This window comes from Schistocerca nitens, chromosome 11, assembly GCF_023898315.1.
Source record: "Schistocerca nitens isolate TAMUIC-IGC-003100 chromosome 11, iqSchNite1.1, whole genome shotgun sequence".
Classification (NCBI taxonomy): domain Eukaryota; kingdom Metazoa; phylum Arthropoda; class Insecta; order Orthoptera; family Acrididae; genus Schistocerca; species Schistocerca nitens.
Window position 1 is genome coordinate 18,177,758 of NC_064624.1, and position 19,222 is coordinate 18,196,979.

At 45.3% G+C, this 19,222-nt stretch overlaps 1 long non-coding RNA gene across 1 annotated transcript in view; it reads left to right on the forward strand.

Moving 5' to 3' along the window:
* LOC126212580 (uncharacterized) overlaps positions 1-18,388 on the forward strand; it is a 30,456-nt gene extending 12,068 nt beyond the window's left edge. Inside the window, exon 2 of the long non-coding RNA XR_007540905.1 lies at positions 18,209-18,388. This is a non-coding gene — a long non-coding RNA (uncharacterized LOC126212580). The remainder of the gene's footprint in view (positions 1-18,208) is intronic.
* Positions 18,389-19,222: the final 834 nt, after the last annotated feature.

Here is a 19,222-nt window from a genome sequence, read left to right on the forward strand (position 1 = left end):
GTGTGCTGGATACTTCCGGAAGTTCAACTCACGGGGCCTAACGCCGTGGCAGACTGCTGTACCAAGTACCACGGTACTAGAGGTATCACGGAGTTAGGCATTTTTACCCTGTTGCCTGAAAAAAACGATGGACAAATATCACCGGCCGGCGGTGAAAATGTTTCGGTGTCAAAAATATCTGATTCCTGTGCTTCCCACCCGCTGGATTCATAAACAAGCGCAAAAATGATCGATTAGCTCTCGTTTTAGAGATAAAGTAAGATGTCATCTATTTAGAGCCACATTTCTGTTTGGGAAAAATATTATTTTTGAAAGTGGCACATCTGCAAACTGACAAAACACAATGTTCTTCAGGTGTTTGTAGCTGGTGTTTTGAATCTGTGAAGGTGTAAACTTCATTAAAATGTCGCGAAAGCTGGTAAAGTCAGTGTATAACTTTCGTTAAATTTGTGGTGAAGTAGCATCGTGATCAGAAAAATGGAATCTAATACGTCTTGTGAAGACTGCCTATTGGCATCAGTTTGGTACCGACGTACATGTTAGAACTCTTGTTCTGTTATACTACGAGAATGACTGGAAAATAAAAAAATAAAAAGATTTATGGCTTTTCCTGTAGAGCCTATGAGGCGTAGAGATGACTGCTATTTCAGCTCGACTCCGCCTACAAAGGCAGGATTGTCACTGACAAAAAACAAAAGAACAATTCAATACTCGAATCGTCCGTCTGCTATTCGATCTATTCCGCATTCAGACATTTCACCAGTTCCTCATCCACCCCCGAGCTTTGAGATGGAAACAGAAGGTAAAGACATTGTGGAAGAAGATCCAAAGGAGCTTTAATCACCCTACGACCCTGACTTTAAGGAAAGAAGATAATAAAGCGCACCTTGTTTGTGAAAGGAGAAAGAAGAACTTTTAGCGTCAAGATTGCAGCAATGGAACCTTCTCCAACACCGTGTCAGGATCTCACATGCCACACAACGTCAGAGGAATTTGCTTCCTTCTTTTGAGAAGAAAAACGATCTCGTTGTCTGCTGCAATATTACTCGTTTGATGAAATCTTTCCTATAGAATGGAGGGTGTTTATAGATTCCTCCAAGCTAAGTTTGGAAGCTGTTCTAATTAACAACGGTAACTCTTCCTTGTGATCCTGCTGGTCTTGCAGTTCACATGAAGAAGACTTACATGAAAGCCGTCCTCGGCTCAACTGGATGTGTCGAACACAAATTTAACACATGTGGCGATCTAAAAGCCTTCGTCGTTCCCTTAGGAATGCGACAAAGTTACACTAAGTACTGCTGTATGTGGGACAGTAGAGACAGAAAACCACATCACATTCAAGCACTCAGGCCAGCGAGAGATCTTAACCCGAGCGACAAAACTATCATTGCTGAGACCCTCGTGGACCCAAAACATGTTATTCTTGCACACCTACATGTAGGAGTACGGTTCATGAAAATTTCTGCCAAAGCAATGAACGAAGCAGGACAGGCCTTTAAGTACTTATAAGGCAAATTTCCTGCATTCAGTAATGGAAAAGTTAGCGAAGGTTTGTTTGTTTGGGTTACAAAAACGTCAGCTTGGAAAAGATTCTGCGCTTGGTCGAGTTTTGGAGGGGAAAGAGAAGGCAGCTTAGGAAACCTCCGAAGGAGCTATTGATCGATTTTTAGGCAACAAAAGGGACGATAACAATTCTCAGCTGGTGGCAGTACCGCAAAAGTAGCACCAACTCGCATGCAGAATATCCCGTACGGTTCATTTTGTTGAAGCTCTGTAGAGCACGCTGTGTTACAGCAGCGGTTTGTGGGTAAGCGTTATCCTCTTGGAAAACACCCTTACCATGCTGGTCACGAATGGCAGCACAACAGGTCCAGTCGCCAGATTGACGTACAGTTCTGCAGTCAGGGTGTCCTGCTGTCACACGAAATCGCACCCCAGACCACGACTCCAGGCTGTGGGTCCAGTGCATCTCGCACGCTCACGGGCTGGCTGGAGGCCCTCACCTGGCCTCGTCCTTTTCAGGCCGTATCTGGCACCGAGGCAGCACCAGCTGTCATCAGAAACCACAACGGGCCTCGTCCCTGCCCTCCATTGAGCTGAGGTCGCAGACGGGGCGGTGGTTTGGGTTCAGTGGGATGCGCGCTACAGTGTGTCTGGCTCGGAGCTGCCCTCGAAGTAGCCGAGCCGCAGCCTGTCGTCGTTGACAGTATGTTGCCAGCTGCTGCTCTGGTTGCTGCTGCAGGTGCAGCACGGTGCGCCAGAGCCACACGCCGAATGCCCTCTCGGTAGTGTCACGTGACAACCGGGAGCCCGGTCTTGCTGTGACCGGGCATTCCGGTGGTCACCGCTGCCACCAGTCATGTAGATTGGGGTCATTCCTCGCAAGTCTTTCCGCAATATCGCACAAAGAACATCCAGGTTCTCGTACGTCTATTATACAGCGTCGTTCAAACTCAATGAGGTGCTGATAACGGCATCTTTGTCGCCTTTGAGGCATTCTTGACTAACATCAACTCACCACGTCTGATCTCGCAGCTAACTAACGCTCTCAACCGATATAGAGTGTGTTTACAGCAGGCTCGGTTTGCATCCTCATACTGGCGCTACATACGCCACTCTTACGCTACTGGTGCGAAATTTCAGCTGACAGACGTAGGTAATACGAATGCCAACCTTCGTTTATGGCAGCTGTAGAAACAGTCCTACCAACTTTCGCTTATCTCACACCTACGCCGGCCTAAGTGGCCGAGCGGTTCTAGGCGCTTCAATCTGGAACCGCGCGACCGATACGATCACAGGTTCGAATCCTGCCTCGCGCACGGATGTGTGTCACGTCCTTAGGTTAGTTAGGTTTAAGTAGTTCTAAGTTCTAGGGGACTGATGAGGTCAGAAGTTAAGTCCCATAGTGCTCAGAGCCATTTGAACCATTTTGCTTTTGCACCAGAGGCCCCAGGGCTACATTCTGTCTCCGATTAAGCGATCACTGAAGTTAGTCACATCTCAAAGGAAGACAAAATACTGTCTACCCTTCTATGTGAACCATCCTCAGTGACGAACACTCGCAGAAAATTATTCTGCACAACTTTGTACCATATCGCCAACCGTGCGCAATACTGATTCTCAACCTGGCCCACCTTCTAAAAATCCAACAGGAAAAATAGGGAAACAGACGCCAAATCTCATGAGAACAGTATATTTTCCACGTCCAATTTGGACCATGATTATGATGCGCAGACTCGGACTGCAACAGACTGCATGCAATGTTATTTGTGTGTTCAGTGGCGGCACAATGAAAGTGAGGGTCTAGAAGATGATTATGGCGAAGACGTGTGTATGTGTTCGGTATGCGCTGATTAATGTTGTAATTTAAACAAAAAAAAAACCAACATCTGGTTTATCTTTCTGTATTAGGCTTAACATTTGCTTCACTTGCTTTGTATATCACAGTGAAGCGCCAAAGAAACCGATGTAGACAAGCGTTTTCAAATGCAGAGATATGTAAACAGACAGAATAAGGCACAGCGGTCGGCAACGCCTATATAAGACAAGTGTGTGGTGCAGCTGTTAGACCGCTAACTGCTGCTACAATGGCAGTTTATCGAGATTAAGCGATGCGACACAGCATGTCCGAGGTAGCGATGAAGTGGGGATTTTCCCGTACGACCACTTCATCAGGGTACTGTGAACATCAGGAATCTACTAAAACATCGAATCTCCGACATCGCTGCGGCCGGAAAAAGATCCTGCAAGAGCGGGACCAACGACGACTGAAGAGAATCGTTCAGCGTGACAGAAGTGCGACCTTTACGCAAATTCTTGCAGATTTCAATGCTGGGCAGTCAACAAGTGTCAGCCTGCGAAACATTCAACGAAACATCATCGATATGGGCTTTCGGAGCCGAAGTCCCATTGTTGCATCCCTGATCACTGCACGACACAATGTCGTGTCCCACTGGAGTGTCCTGAGAGGGAGTGGAAGGATTGCGTTGGTGCGCGTCAGAGAACTTACTTGGCATGAGGTCTCGGTGGTGTGGGCCGCCAACTCCTCACTGCTCCGTTGTAGAGAAGGCTGCAAGGTGAGCTAGAGTACGGAACTCGGATAGGATCTTAGGGAAGCTTTCATGTATGAACACTCGATGTATCGAACGATTATACTGGAAGTACCCCTGGCACTTGTGATTTAAATAAGATTCTCCATACATTCTCCAATGATTGTCTATCTGGCTATGCAGTTGCCATCCCTAACTTCCCAAACCAAAGTCCTAATACAGCAGAGGCGAGCGCACCAGACTAAGTGTCAGCTGTGTCGATTCAGCCTAAGTCCCTACTTGTTGCTGTGCTCAATACTCTCCTGCAACTCTTGCAGCATCCCGACGCCGACTAACGTGGACCGGCGTCCTAGGTACCTCACTCCATCACTGTCCTTCGATCCAGCGGCTATCCGCTTTGATAGGGGGTAGTGCACCCGGCACCACTTGTTCTAGAAGGTTCTAGCACCCCCGAACTTTGAGCCCTGAGTAGGCTAGTCACGCGGCAGCATGTGATGCCTGCGTGATGAACTAGCCGTTCTCCACTGTTTGCTGTGTGCAAGGGTTGCCACTAACTGTGCTTGAGCCTCGTGATACTGCATACTCCGCTCTTGTTAGTCGAGTACACATTACACGTTACACATGAGATAGTCTGGTCACGTCCGCCTCGCTTGATCTGTAGCAATAATTTTCCAGCCTACAGCCTACATGATTTTAATTCTATCTTCTACTATTCGCGACAACACTGATGTTGCCTGGTCGGACGAGTCTCGTTTCATACTGTATGCAGTGGATGGACGTGTACAGATATGAATCCACACACCCTACATGTCAGCAGGGGGCTATTCAAGATGGTAGAGGCTCTGTAATGGTGTCAGAAGTGTGCAGTTGCAGTGATATGGGCCCCTTATGTGTCTAGATACGACTCTGACAGGTGACACGTACGTAAGCATCCTGTCTGATCACCTGCATCCATTCACGTCCACTGTGCATTCCGATCGACTTGGGCAATTCCATCAGGACAATGCGACACCCCACACGTCCAGAATTGCTACAGAGTGGCTCCAGGAACACTCCACTCCACTCCACCAAGCTCCGGAGACATGAACATTATTGAGCACATCTGGGATGCCTCGCAACGTGCTGTTCAGGAGAGATCTCCACCGACCTCGTACTCTTACGAATTTATGGACAACTATGTAGGATTCATTAGGCAGGTGTACCAATTTTTTTGTCTCTTCTGTGTATTCTGGAAACTTGTTGGCAACAGTCTACGTATGCCTACAAAACAGTACTTTTGGACTGTTGTTGTGGTCTTCTGTTCTGAGACTGGTTAGATGCAGATGTGAGGATTCCAAAAAAGGTCTGTTCAAAAAATTGGTAGTTTCGCGCCAGTGGTGTTTTGGAGTGAATTGCGGTTGGCACCCCTGCACACTCTTCTGTTTAATGTGTAACTGCCGAAAGTATCATTGCTGATGTGTGTTTCTTATTGTTCAGTGCCGTACTGAATAAAACGTTGTTTCGCACAGTTTGCGAATTTCGAGATAGCAGAATTGGAGGAGCAACGCGTCTGCACTAAATTTTGTGTGAAACTCGAGAAAACCTTTACAGAGACACACCAAGTGATGCGGGACGCGCACTGTGATGCGTGCTTAAGCCGTACTGGCTGTTACGAGTGGTTCACTCGGTTTGAAAATGGACGGAGGGAAGTCAAAGATGACCGTCGTTCAGGACGCCCTTCGACGTCTACGGACGAACGTCAACGAAATTGTGCGTGCCAGTCGAAGACGGACTATCCGAGAGATCGCAGAACAACGTAACATTTCAGTTAGATCGTGTCATAAAATCCTGACACAGCATCTTGGAATGCATCGTGCTGCCGCCAAGTTCGTCCCATGGCTCATGAGTCAGGACCAGAAAGACTTGACTGTTGCACAAGAAACGAAATCGCTGTGCTGCCTTAATCTCCGTTCTCTCCAGATCTGACTCCTCCGGACATTTTTTTTATTCCCAAACTTGAAAACCCCGTCGAAACGGCGAAGATTTTCAACGGCACTTCCGGAAGTGGAAACGGCTGTGGGAGCGGTTTATCGATTGTGGGGGAAAGTATTTCGAAGGACACCACGCACAATGAGTGAGAGGTAAGGGAAGCAAAATTTTGTGCACAAAGTTCTGGAATTTTTTGAACACATCTTGTAGGAGTGTCGTCATTACTTCTTCAAAATAAGGGATTGTTACAATAGCCTTATACAAATCTCTTTTCATTGATGTCATAAACCCCATATGCAGGAGCACAAATTTCTTCTGTCAGCTCACACATGGGGAGGATAAACAAATCTACAATCATTCCACCAGATTTTTGAAGATGAAGAGGGGTTTCCATCGGGCGGAATTTAACGATTCCCCTCCAAATGCAGTCCACTAGTGGAACCTTGCGATGTTTGTTTTCACCATCAGGTTAAAAATTTACATCAAAAACAAAAATGAATGACTTCCCGACATTATCGAAATACAGTCCATTGTACATCGCATGCTGTCCTCGCCATTATATGGCGTGTTTTTCTGTCAAAGTGTGTGATGAGGGAGAACCTGTTGTGAATGTAAGCCCAGTTTGTTTTCTGTAGCAGACTTAAGACAACCCTTCAATTGTAATAATGCGTCTGGACGATGCCGAGCATCTTACTGCTTCCCTGTTTTTAAGATGGATACCACCGCAGCACGTGCAAATCGTCAGCTGTTAAACAATAAAAACAAAGAACTCGCGAATGCCCTACAGTCTCTTCCTGGAAATATATTTGCACTGCCACATTTGCCATTGCCTTTCCTTTGCATGACTTGTGAAAACGTTAATAAATACAGTAGACTAAGCATTATTTCGGTTCATTTTCTGTGTAAGTAAAGTAAAAAAATATAAATAAACATAGAAAACTCTCTATCCCAATGGGATTGGAACCCACGACGCTCTGATTACCGTATTGTACTCTGTCCACTGTACCAGCAGTTTGCTGGATACTCTGCTACATCATGGCAGTGGCCATCCCTCACGTGTGTAGATGTCCCCTGTTTATTCCTTGTTTACATGAATGTACAAGTGGTCTTACGACAGATCAGTCAATTCCATAAATGTGATACATATGCACACGTCGATTAATACGGTTCTTTATTTACATGAACAGGAAGCTGTTAATTAACTTGAATAGAGTCCATGTGTTGTGGTACAAGCTCATCAGTAATAGCACCACTATAGTCTCTAATCTGGCCGCCATGTACTGTCGCAGCCTGTGACGAACTAAACCCCCTCTGGGGGTAAACTGCCCACATTGAGGCTGATCCCTCACCCGTGGTAGAGTGGGAGGTCGTCTCACGGTGTGGCAGGGGGCGAAGGACATTCCGGAGGGCTGAACGGAAGGCCTCTCCAGTTTGTCTGACGAACCGGTTTCAGGCTCTGTCTCAGGCTGATACTGATCTTCGGCCTGACATGGCTGCTTGTCCTGTTCCAGAGGTTGCCCCTCAGTCTGCAAGATCCGGGCGGTCGCAGAGGGTGGGCTTACTGGTAGTTGGGAGCTCCAACGTCAGGCGCGTAATGGGGCCCCTTAGGGAAATGGCAGCAAGAGAGGGGAAGAAAACCAACGTGCACTCCGTGTGCATACCGCGGGGAGTCATTCCAGATGTGGAAAGGGTCCTTCCGGATGCCATGAAGGGTACGGGGTGCACCCATCTGCAGGTGGTCGCTCATGTCGGCACCAATGACGCGTGTCGCTATGGATCGGAGGAAATCCTCTCTGGCTTCCGGCGGCTGTCTGATTTGGTGAAGACTGCCAGTCTCGCTAGCGGGACGAAAGCAGAGCTCACCATCTGCAGCATCGTCGACAGGACTGACTGCGGACCTTTGGTACAGAGCCGAGTGGAGGGTCTGAATCAGAGGCTGAGGTTTCGGGTTCCGCTGGATAGGTCAGGAGTCCACTACACGCAACAAGCGGCTACACGGGTAGCAGGGGTTGTGTGGCGTGGGCTGGGCGGTTTTTTAGGTTAGATGGCCTCGGGCAAGTACAGAAAGGGCAACAACCTCAAAGGGTGCGGAGCAAAGTCAGGACATGCGGGGACCAAGCAGCAATCGGTATTGTAATTGTCAACTGTCGAAGCTGCGTTGGTAAAGTACCGGAACTTCAAGCGCTGATAGAAAGCACCGAACCTGAAATCGTTATAGGTACAGAAAGCTGGCTGAAGCCAGAGATAAATTCTGCCGAAATTTTTACAAAGGCACAGACGCTGTTTAGAAAGGATAGATTACGTGCAACCGGCGGTGGAGTGTTTGTCGCTGTTAGTAGTAGTTTATCCTGTAGTGAAGTACAAGTGGATAGTTCCTGTGAATTATTAGATTAATAATTGGCTCCTTTTACCGACCTCCCGACTCAGCAGCATTAGTGGCAGAACAACTGAGAGAAAATTTGGAATACATCTCACATAACTTTTCTCAGCATGTTATAGTCTTAGGTGGAGATTTCAATTTACCAGATATAGACTGGGACACTCAGATGTTTAGGATGGGTGGTAGGGACAGAGCATCGAGTGACATTATACTGAGTGCACTATCCGAAAATTACCTCGAGCAATTAAACAGAGAACCGACTCGTGGAGATAACATCTTGGACCTACTGATAACAAACAGACCCGAACTGTGTAAGTGCAGAACAGGGAATCAGTGATCATAAGGCCGTTGCAGCATCCCTGAATATGGATGTTAATAGGAATATAAAAAAAGGGAGGAAGGTTTATCTGTTTAGCAAGAGTAATAGAAGGCAGATTTCAGACTACCTAACAGATCGAAACGAAAATTTCTGTTCCGACACTCACAATGTTGAGTGTTTATGGAAAAAGTTCAAGGCAATCGTAAAATGCGTTTTAGACACTTACGTGCCGAGTAAAACTGTGAGGGACGGGAAAAACCCACCGTGGTTCAACAACAAAGTTAGGAAACAACTGCGAAAGCAAAGAGACCTTCACTCCAAGTTTAAACGCAGCCAAAACCTCTCAGACAAACAGAAGCTAAACGATGTCAAAGTTAGCGTAAGGAGGGCTATGCGAGAAGCGTTCAGTGAATTCGAAAGTAAAATTCTATGTACCGACTTGACAGAAAATCCTAGGAAGTTCTGGTCTTACGTTAAATCAGTAAGTGGCTCGAAACAGCATATCCAGACACTCCGGGATGATGATGGCATTGAAACAGAGGATGACACGCGTAAAGCTGAAATACTAAACACCTTTTTCCAAAGCTGTTTCACAGAGGAAGACCGCACCGCAGTTCCTTCTCTAAATCCTCGCACAAACGAAAAAATGGCTGACATCGAAACAAGTGTCCAAGGAATAGAAAAGCAACTGGAATCACTCAACAGAGGAAAGTCCACTGGACCTGACGGGATACCAATTCGATTCTACACAGAGTACGCGAAAGAACTTGCCCCCCTTCTAACAGCCGTGTACCGCAAGTCTCTAGAGGAACGGAGGGTTCCAAATGATTGGAAAAGAGCACAGGTAGTCCCAGTCTTCAAGAAGGGTCGTCGAGCAGATGCGCAAAACTATAGACCTATATCTGGGGACGTCGATCTGTTGTAGAATTTTAGAACATGTTTTTTGCTCGCGTATCATGTCGTTTCTGGAAACCCAGAATCTACTCTGTAGGAATCAACATGGATTCCGGAAACAGCGATCGTGTGAGACCCAACTCGCTTTATTTGTTCATGAGACCCAGAAAATATTAGATACAGGCTCCCAGGTAGATGCCATTTTCCTTGACTTCCGGAAGGCGTTCGATACAGTTCCGCACCGTCGCCTGATAAACAAAGTAAGAGCCTACGGAATATCAGACCAGCTGTGTGGCTGGATTGAAGAGCTTTTAGCAAACAGAACACAGCATGTTGTTATTAATGGAGAGACGTCTACAGACGTTAAAGTAACCTCTGGTATGCCACAGGGGAGTGTTATGGGACCATTGCTTTTCACAATATATATAAATGACCTAGTAGATAGTGTCGAAAGTTCCATGCGGCTTTTCGCGGCTGATGCTGTAGTATACAGAGAAGTTGCAGCATTAGAAAATTGTAGTGAAATGCAGGAAGATCTGCAGCGGATAGGCACTTGGTGCAGGGAGTGGCAACTGACCCTTAACATAGACAAAAGTAATGTATTGCGAATACATAGAAAGAAGGATCCTTTATTGTATGATTATATGATAGCGGAACAAACACTGGTAGCAGTTACTTCTGTAAAATATCTGGGAGTATGCGTGCGGAACGATTTGAAGTGGAATGATCGTAAAAAATTAATTGTTGGTAAGGCGGGTGCCAGGTTGCGATTCATTGGGAGAGTCCTTAGAAAATGAAGTCCATCAACAAAGGAGGTGGCTTACAAAACACTCGTTCGACCTATACTTGAGTATTGCTCATCAGTGTGGGATCCGTACCAGATCGGGTTGACGGAGGAGATAGAGAACATCCAAAGAAGAGCGGCGCGTTTCGTCAGAGGGTTATTTGGTAAGCGTGATAGCGTTACGGAGATGTTGAGCAAACTCGAGTGGTAGACTCTGCAAGAGAGGCGCTCTGCATCGCTGTGTAGCCTTGCTGTCCAGGTTTCGAGAGGGTGCGTTTCTGGATGAGGTATCGAATATATTGCTTCGCCTTAGTTATACCACCCGAGGAGATCACGAATGTAAAATTAGAGAGATTAGAGCGCGCACGGAGGCTTTCCGACAGTCGTTCTTCCCGCGAACCATACGGGACTGGAACAGGAAAGGGAGGTAATGACAGTGGCACTTAAAATGCCCTCCGCCACACACTGTTAGGTGGCTTGCGGAGTATAAATGTAGATGTAGATGTAGATGGTGGGCATCGAGAGAGTAACAATACAAAAATTGTTAATGTTGAATCTTGTACCGCAGGAAGCAATGGAGGGGATGTTCTTACGGGTGTCCGGTGTCGTCTTTGTACAATACTAATGCACACGTCGATTAATACAGTTCTTTATTTACATGAACAGGAAGCTGTTAATTAAGTTGAATAGAGTCCATGTGTTGTGGTACAAGCTCATCAGTAACAGTCCCACTATAGTCACTAATCTGGCCGCCATGTACTGTCGCAGCCTGTGACGAACTAAACCCCCTCTGGGGGTAAACTGACAGACGCCAAACTGGATGTCTGAGTGAGTGAGCGATCTCCCGTCAGCGGTGGCGGCCTGAATACTCGCTGTCGAGGGGGCGTTGGCGGTGTGTCGCTTGTGGGTGTGTCTCTGGCCTTATCTGGATCCAGTGCCTACTAACCGACCTTTGCACTTCATCTTTGTCGACTAGTGTGCTGCCGACAGTATATACCAGCACAAAAATGGAGGAAACGAGTATATTTTAATGAAGCTTACATGGCATGTGCCAAAATATGCCAAGTAAGCACAGCTCGGGTTCCAGCTTTTGTACACCCTGGTCGTATACTGTCTACTGTCTGTCATCTGAAACCACTCTGCCACAGTCTGTGGCAGTCCCCATCTTTCAAAACCGCTGTCCACTGGAGGACTCGTCCACTTCAGTGAAAAGTAGATAATCCTAGACTGCCGGGTCAGGGGACTAGGGTGTATGGGTGACAGCATCCAATCCAAACAATACAACCAGGTCAGGAGTCAGATGGGTTGTACAGGGTCTGGCATTGTCATTAAGGAATCGTGCATCGTGAGTCAGCATTCTACATCTGCATCTAGATACCGCAAGCCACTGTACGGTATATGGTTGAGGGTACCTCGTACCACCACTAGTCATTTCCTTCCCTCTTCCACTCGCAAACAGAGTGAAGAGAAACAACTATCCATAGGCCTCCGTACAGGCCCTTATTTATTTTACATTCCCGGTACTTGCATCGATGGCAGTAGATCGCTGTGAAGTCAGCTCTAAATGCCGGGGTCCACCGGATGAGATGGCGCAGTGGTTAACACACTGGACTAGCATTCAGGAGGACAGCAGTTCAAACCCATGTCCAGCGATCCTAACTTAGATTTCCCATGATTTCTCTAAATCACATCAGACAAATGTCAGGATGGTTCCTTTGAAAGGACGACTTCCTTGCCCATCGTTCCTAATGAGATGGGATCGATGACCTTGCTGCTTGGTCCCCCCTCCCACCCCCCCCCTCCACCCCCAAATATTAACCAACCAATCAATGCCGGCTCCCTGGATATTTTCAATAGTCGCTTGTGGAAAGGGCATCGTCTTTCGTCAAGTGATTCTCAGTCGAGTTTACGAAGCAGTTCAATAACGCTTGCAAGGTGATCCAGTTACCGCTAAGAGATCCAGCAGCCCACCTCTGAATTGCTTCAATGTCTTCCTTTAATCCGAAACACTCAACCAGTGTCCTTTACAGATGAAGCTCCGGAAGCGCGCGACTGCTACAGTCGCAGGTTCGAATCCTGCCTCGGGCATGGTTGTGTGTGATGTCCTTAGGTTAGTTTGGTTTAAGTAGTTCTAAGTTCTAGGGGACTGATAACCTCAGATGTTAAGCCCCTTACTGCTCAGAGCCATTTGAACCACAGATTAAGCCCACGTTCTCTAAACTCTCCCAATAAGCCGCAGTCGACGATTCGCCTTCTGTACGGCAATTCACACACGCTCGTGCAATCTCATGTCGCTTTCCATCCTTACGCCTACACATTTATTCGACGTGACTTTATCGAGCAGCACACTGGATTGCAATATTACGAGTTTGATTTTCCCACTCATCTTCATTAGCTTACGTATATTTTTCTACATTTACACCCATCTATGATCATCATACACGGTGACAATTATTGAACTATATGAAATAAATTTGTCGTTAACTTCTGAACGGTTTGCGTTAGGAAGTTCAAACTGCAAGGTTGGCTGCGGGGCATGACGGGAATTAGTATGTGAATATCGTTTGGTTTAGCGACGGTGCCCACTTTCACTTGGATGGATTCGTCCATAACCAGAACTGGCTCATTTGGTGGACTGAGAATCCACGTTTCGCGATCGAGAAGTCTCTTCAGCCTCAGAGCGTGGCTGCGTGGTGTGCAGTGCCCAGTCACGGAATAATCGGTGTCATATTCCCCGATGGCACGCTGACTGCCGTACGGTACGTGTAGGTTTCACAAGGTGATTTCATCCGCGTTGTCCAAAGTGACCTTCATTTCGACAAGGCGTGGTTCGTGCAAGACGGAGCTCGACCCCATCGAAGCAGGAGAGTGTTCGGTGTCTTGGGGGAGCACTTTGGGGACCGCATTCTGCCTCTGGGGTAGCCAGAGGCCACTGGCATCGGCCTCGGTTGGCCGCCAAATTCTCCGGATCCGAACACATGCGACACCTATTTGTGCGGCTGTATTAAAGACAAGGTGTACAGCAACAACCCCAAAAGCACTGTCCAGCTGAAAGCAGCCACTGAGGAGCGCATTCGACAGCACCGATGCTCTGACACTTGCTTGAGTGGCTCGTGCAGGACTTCGATATTCGTCTGCGCCACAACATCGCCAATGATGGCAGGCACATCGAACACGTCATAACCGATATCCCAATATCTGTAACGACGATTACAGGTCGAATAAAGACTGAGCACGCCGTAGTTTGTAACTAATTTACGTTTTTTTTCATTCGGTCCAATAATTGTCACCCTGTACCAGTTATAAATTCTGTTCTACGTCACCTTGCATTCTATTACACTCACTCATCGATGTCATGTCCCGGTAGACCACAGCATCATCAGCAAACAGTCGCAGGTTGCCGCCCACCCTGTCCGTCAGACCATTTACACTACTGGCCATTAAAATTGCTACACCAAGAAGAAATGCAGATGATAAACGGGTATTCATTGGACAAATATATTATACTAGAACTCACATGTGATTACATTTTCACGCAATTTGGGCGCATAGATCCTGAGACATCAGTACCCACAACAACCACCTCTGGCCGAAATAACGGCCTTGATACGCCTGGGCATTGAGTCGAACAGAGCTTGGATGGCGCCTACAAGTATAGCTGCCCATGCAGCTTCAACACGACACCACAGTCCATCAAGAGTAGTGACTGGCGTACTGTGAAGAGCCAGCTGCTCGGCCACCATTAACCAGACATTTTCAATTGGTGAGAGATCTGGAGAATGTGCTGACCAGGGCAGCAGTCGAACATTTTCCGTATCCAGAAAGGCGGTCGTGCATTATCCTGCTGAAATGTAGGGTTTCGGAGGGATCGAATGAAGGGTAGAGCCACGGGTCGTAACACATCTGAAATGTAACGTCCACTGTTCAAAGTGCCGTCAATGCGAACAAGAGGTGACCCAGACGTGTAACCGATGGCACTCCATACTATCACGCCGGGTGATATGCCAGTTTGGCGATGACGAATACACGCTTCCAATGTGCGTTCACCACGATGACGCCAAACACGGATGCGACCATCACGATGCTGTAAACAGAACCTGGGTTCATCCGAAAAAATGACGTTTTGCCATTCGTGCACCCAGGTTCGTCGTCGAGTACACCATCGCATGCGTTCCTGTCTGTGATGTAGCGTCAAGGGTAACCGCAGCCACGGTCTCCGAGCTGATAGTCCGTGCTGCTGCAAACGTCGTCGAACTGTTCGTGCAGATGGTTGTTGTCTTGCAAACGTCCCCATCTGTTGACTCAGGGATCGAGACGTGGCTGTACGATCCATTACAGCCGTACGGATAAGATGCCTGTCATCTCGAGTGCTAGTGAGACGAGGCCGTTGGGATCCAGCACGGCGTTCCGTATTACCCTCCTGAACCCACCGATTCCATATTCTGCTAACAGTCATCGGATCTCGACCAACGCGAGCAGCAATGTCTCGATACGATAAACCGCAATCGCGATAGGCTACAATCCGACCTTTATTAAAGTCGGAAACGAAAGTCGCATTTCTCCTCCTTACACGAGGCATCACAACAACGTTTCACCAGGCAACGCCGGTCAACTGCTGTTTGTGTATGAGAAATCGGTTGGAAACGTACCTCATGTCAGCACGTTGTAGGTGTCGCCACCGGCGCCAACCTTGTGTGAATGCTCTGAAAAGCTAATCATTTGCATATCACAGCACCTTTTTCTTATCTGTTAAATTTCGTGTCTCTAGCACGCCATTTGGTGGTGTAGCAATTTTAATGGCCAGTAGTGTATCTTAGATTGTTTTTTTTTTTGTTTTTCTCCCGGTTGTGTTGGCTATCCTTGGAATGCAACTGTCGGTATTCTTTTGTTTCTGCTGTTTGTAAACAACGCACTTTCAAATATGACGTTAGTTTTGTTCAAGTGTGATTGCGAGTAGTTGTTATACTTACGTTTGCAGTGCTCGTTTACGAGTGTTTTGTTGTGTTTATTGAAGATGACGAAACGTAAAGGCATTTTCAAGAAACGACAATTTAGAGGAAACAAGTTTAGAAAGCTTTCTGATCAAGAGGTTGTGTCGCCAGGCAACGACGTTTCTAATTGTAATTCTTCAACAAGTGCATCATCAAAGAAGCTCTCACCAGTTCAAGAGATTTAAAATGAATTTACTGTAAGTGAGAATGGGTGCAGTAACGTTATTATAAATTTGTGGATGTTATCAGATGTAATTTCTAAATCTGTACGATGTAGACAGTGTGGTGAGTCAGAGAGTGTGAAAATTTGTGAGAGTGCCAGTGGGAGAAAAGGCCTCGCAATTGCTTTGGATTTAATTTGCGCTAAATGCTCAGCTGTGATTTCATTTATCAGTTCTTCAATACCAGATGCAAGTGGCTCTTATGAAATCAATACTATATTAGTTTATGCCTTACGATTGATTGGCAAGGGCATGGCTACTGTCAATGAACTTAAGAACACAACTGTGTGGCTAATTTTAGAGGAACAAGTGGTGGAATGGAAATTCATGGAGCACAACAAATATTTTATCGCTCTGTAGAAACAAGATGTTAGGTACACCAGATATTTGGGCGATGGTGACAGTAAGGCATACAAAAATGTGGTGAACTCTAAGCCATATGGAGATGCCATTATGAGCAAAACAGAATGTGTAGGCCATGTTCAAGAACGTTTGGGAACAAGGCTGAGAAAACTAACTGTTGATATGAGAGGAAAAAAATTAGAAGATGGAAAATTGTTGACCGGACCGGGTCGTTTAACTAAAACTGAAATAGAAAACTTGCAACTATAGTATGGGCAGGCAATTAGGACAAATAAAGAAAATCTGGAGGCAATGAAGAGAGATGCCCTCTACTGATAATAAGCCATGTCATGGATTGTGTCCATCAGGAGAAAATTCGTGGTGCAAAAACAATAGGGCTCAGGCAACTGGAGAATCTTATTCTCACCAGCATTCTCTTCCTGCTGCTGTTATTACAGCAATTAAACCTATTTTCAGACACCTGGCTCACCCTGACCTTCCAAGGAAATGTCTGCATGGTCAGATACAGAACCCGAATGAATGTTCCAACAGCATAATTTGGAGCAGCCTTCCTAAAGCTGTATTTGTAGGCATGCATACAATGAAACTAGGAGTTCATGATGCTGTTATTACATTCAGTTGTGGTATTATTGGACAGTGTTGGGTACTGAAAAAGCTGGGAATTAACCCTGGTGAGAGTATGATCACTGGACTGCAACACTGCGATAAAATGAGGATAGCCGATGCAGACAGGTCTGCATCTAATATGGCCAAGAAAACAAGACAAACATCCGGGAAGGTGAAAAAGAAGCTGAGAGACCTGCTAGAGGCCAAAGAAATATGCCCCATTATGTCAGAAACTATCATAGATAAATGAATGAAATTTTCATAGACTCTGCATAACATAAAATTCCACCTCTGCTACTACATTCATTGATATTCACCCATTAGGAAGTTCCCAAAAAAAATATTTTCTGCAGAAAAAAGTTAATATTTTTTGTTAATAAATTTAAAAAAAATTATTCCTTAAAAACTATAAAATGGATAAAGTAGATTTTAGTACAGTTGACTCTATTAGCATCATGGGACATACAGTAAAAATATTAAGGTCCTGCATCAAATAGTTTTTCAGAAATGGGTCCAATACTTGCCTAAATTAACATGGGTTAGATAGGCAGGGTGTGGTCCCCTTAAGCAAGTCCACGACGAAGAAAGAGGTGCGAGACCTTCTGTCACTACAGAAGAGCTTGTGTACCAGGTTGGAGAAAAAGTTCGCTGTGACCGTCGTAAGAGTTTTGACGCCCTTAAAAAAAAGTCTTCCACACGACATCGTCTCAGAGAGACTTAGATTTAAGTGGGGAAACCACATTAGGACTTTCAAAAAATCCGATTTTTTTATTGCATAAATTGTTAGCTTAACTATCCAAGAAGACGCTGTCAGAATTTGAAAGTGAAATTTACATTCGTTTATATTTTATGAGCGCAGACGTACAGAAGGAAATTCTTCAAATGTATGAAGATTTATCGAGGCGTTGAATTACTGGAGAGGTGTTTAGGAGGCCTCACACACAATGCGAATGAAAGTTGTAATTCCACTACTTGGCGATTAGCGCCTGAACACTTGCTCTCCGGACTAAAAGTCGCTGAACTGGCGTCGTATTTAGCAGCGGGCTTGTTCAGTGAAGGAAATCCATCCCTGCCGATGGTCATGGACGAGGCACGAATTTTAGTAGGCACACAAGCTTGAATTATGCCGAACAAATGGATAACAAGCGCGTGAGCCGGCAGAATAGACGTAGTTCATTGGATGCGAAGGAAGGTCGGAAAGCACTGCTGCAAGCGCAGAACGAAGCCTTGAGGACGAAGAAAAAGGATTACCATACGGTGCTGGAATCGCAGATCCATCGGCAAGCATTTCACATAACTTGCTCGAGTTTCTAGTGTCCGAGAATTTACTTTTCAGACGCGTTTATCTCGAAATGACATTTTTCACATTTCGAAACGTATAGAACCAATCATTATGAAAAGTGACAGTGTGATTCTGTATAAAATTAAGAATTGTATGAACCAAATTGTGAGAGGATATCATGATTTTAAGGGTATTTTTCTTTGCGTAATCAGAGGAAAGACATCGTGGAAATCGAAGTAAATTGTTCCAACGCCTTCAAAAGTTTTAATTTTGATTATTTTCGCCTGTATTGAGTTTCATATTCATAGAAAATAAGTTATTAATGTAAAATCAAAACCTTTTTCATTTCAGATGAAAATCGGAATGGCTACACTGCACGCAATGGGAGAACAATACACACTGCCTTCAGCGGACATCACAGCGTAACTTTGTTACTTTTGGCTGAAATTATTCAAAAAAATTCACAAAAATTGTTCGAGATATGAATGACATTATGTCAAAATTTGATTAAATTCTCATTAGTTCTTCCCACCCATAATAATTGTCAAAAAATCAGTGTCAAACGGCATCCTAATGTGGTTTTGCCCCCTTAAGAAGTTGCGTGCACGGTGGTGTAACGCCTATTTTCGACCTACTTTGCTTGTGTATCGGATAATTCTATGTCAGTTTGTAGTGTTACTTATGTAGAGTGTTGTATGTATCATGGAAATTCTTTGACTATGTATACAACATTCAGGTATGTCAAACTTTTGAACGATGTTGTTTAGAGTGTGCTTGTGAATTGTGGAATGATTGTTATACGCGAGGATTCACAAAGATAAGGAAATATTTTAATATGTTACTCTACATGTGAAAATAAAAAAAGTTTATACAAGCCTCGCAAATGTTTAGTTACGGAATTAAGGCTAATAAAAGATTTTGCCTGAAATTTAGTAACTTCGCTAATATGAAGCCACCACAAAACTGCACGAGGTTAAAGTAAAGCACGATGTTTATTTACTTTGTTGTTATTGGTCTGGTGAATCTAATGAAACATGTCCCAGACGTCTATCTGCAGTAGTTTTCCAGAACATCCAGAGAAGGAAAGATTATTACAGAAGTAAATTTGTTTATTTTCCATTAAGAATGTAGTTATTGTTGGTAACCGTTACTGAGTTCTTTCACTCGTTTCCCAACCTTGAAACGAGTTAGTTTTCTCTGTTGTACAGTGAAAGATCATAATAACTACAGTGTATTTAAGTAAAACCACGTACTAACTGTTGTAGTTTCTAAATTATTAATGAAAATTTACTACAGAGCAATACGTCGATATCGTGTTTTATACACGTGCAGCTAAATGCACTGAACTAGGTGCAGGCATTTTTG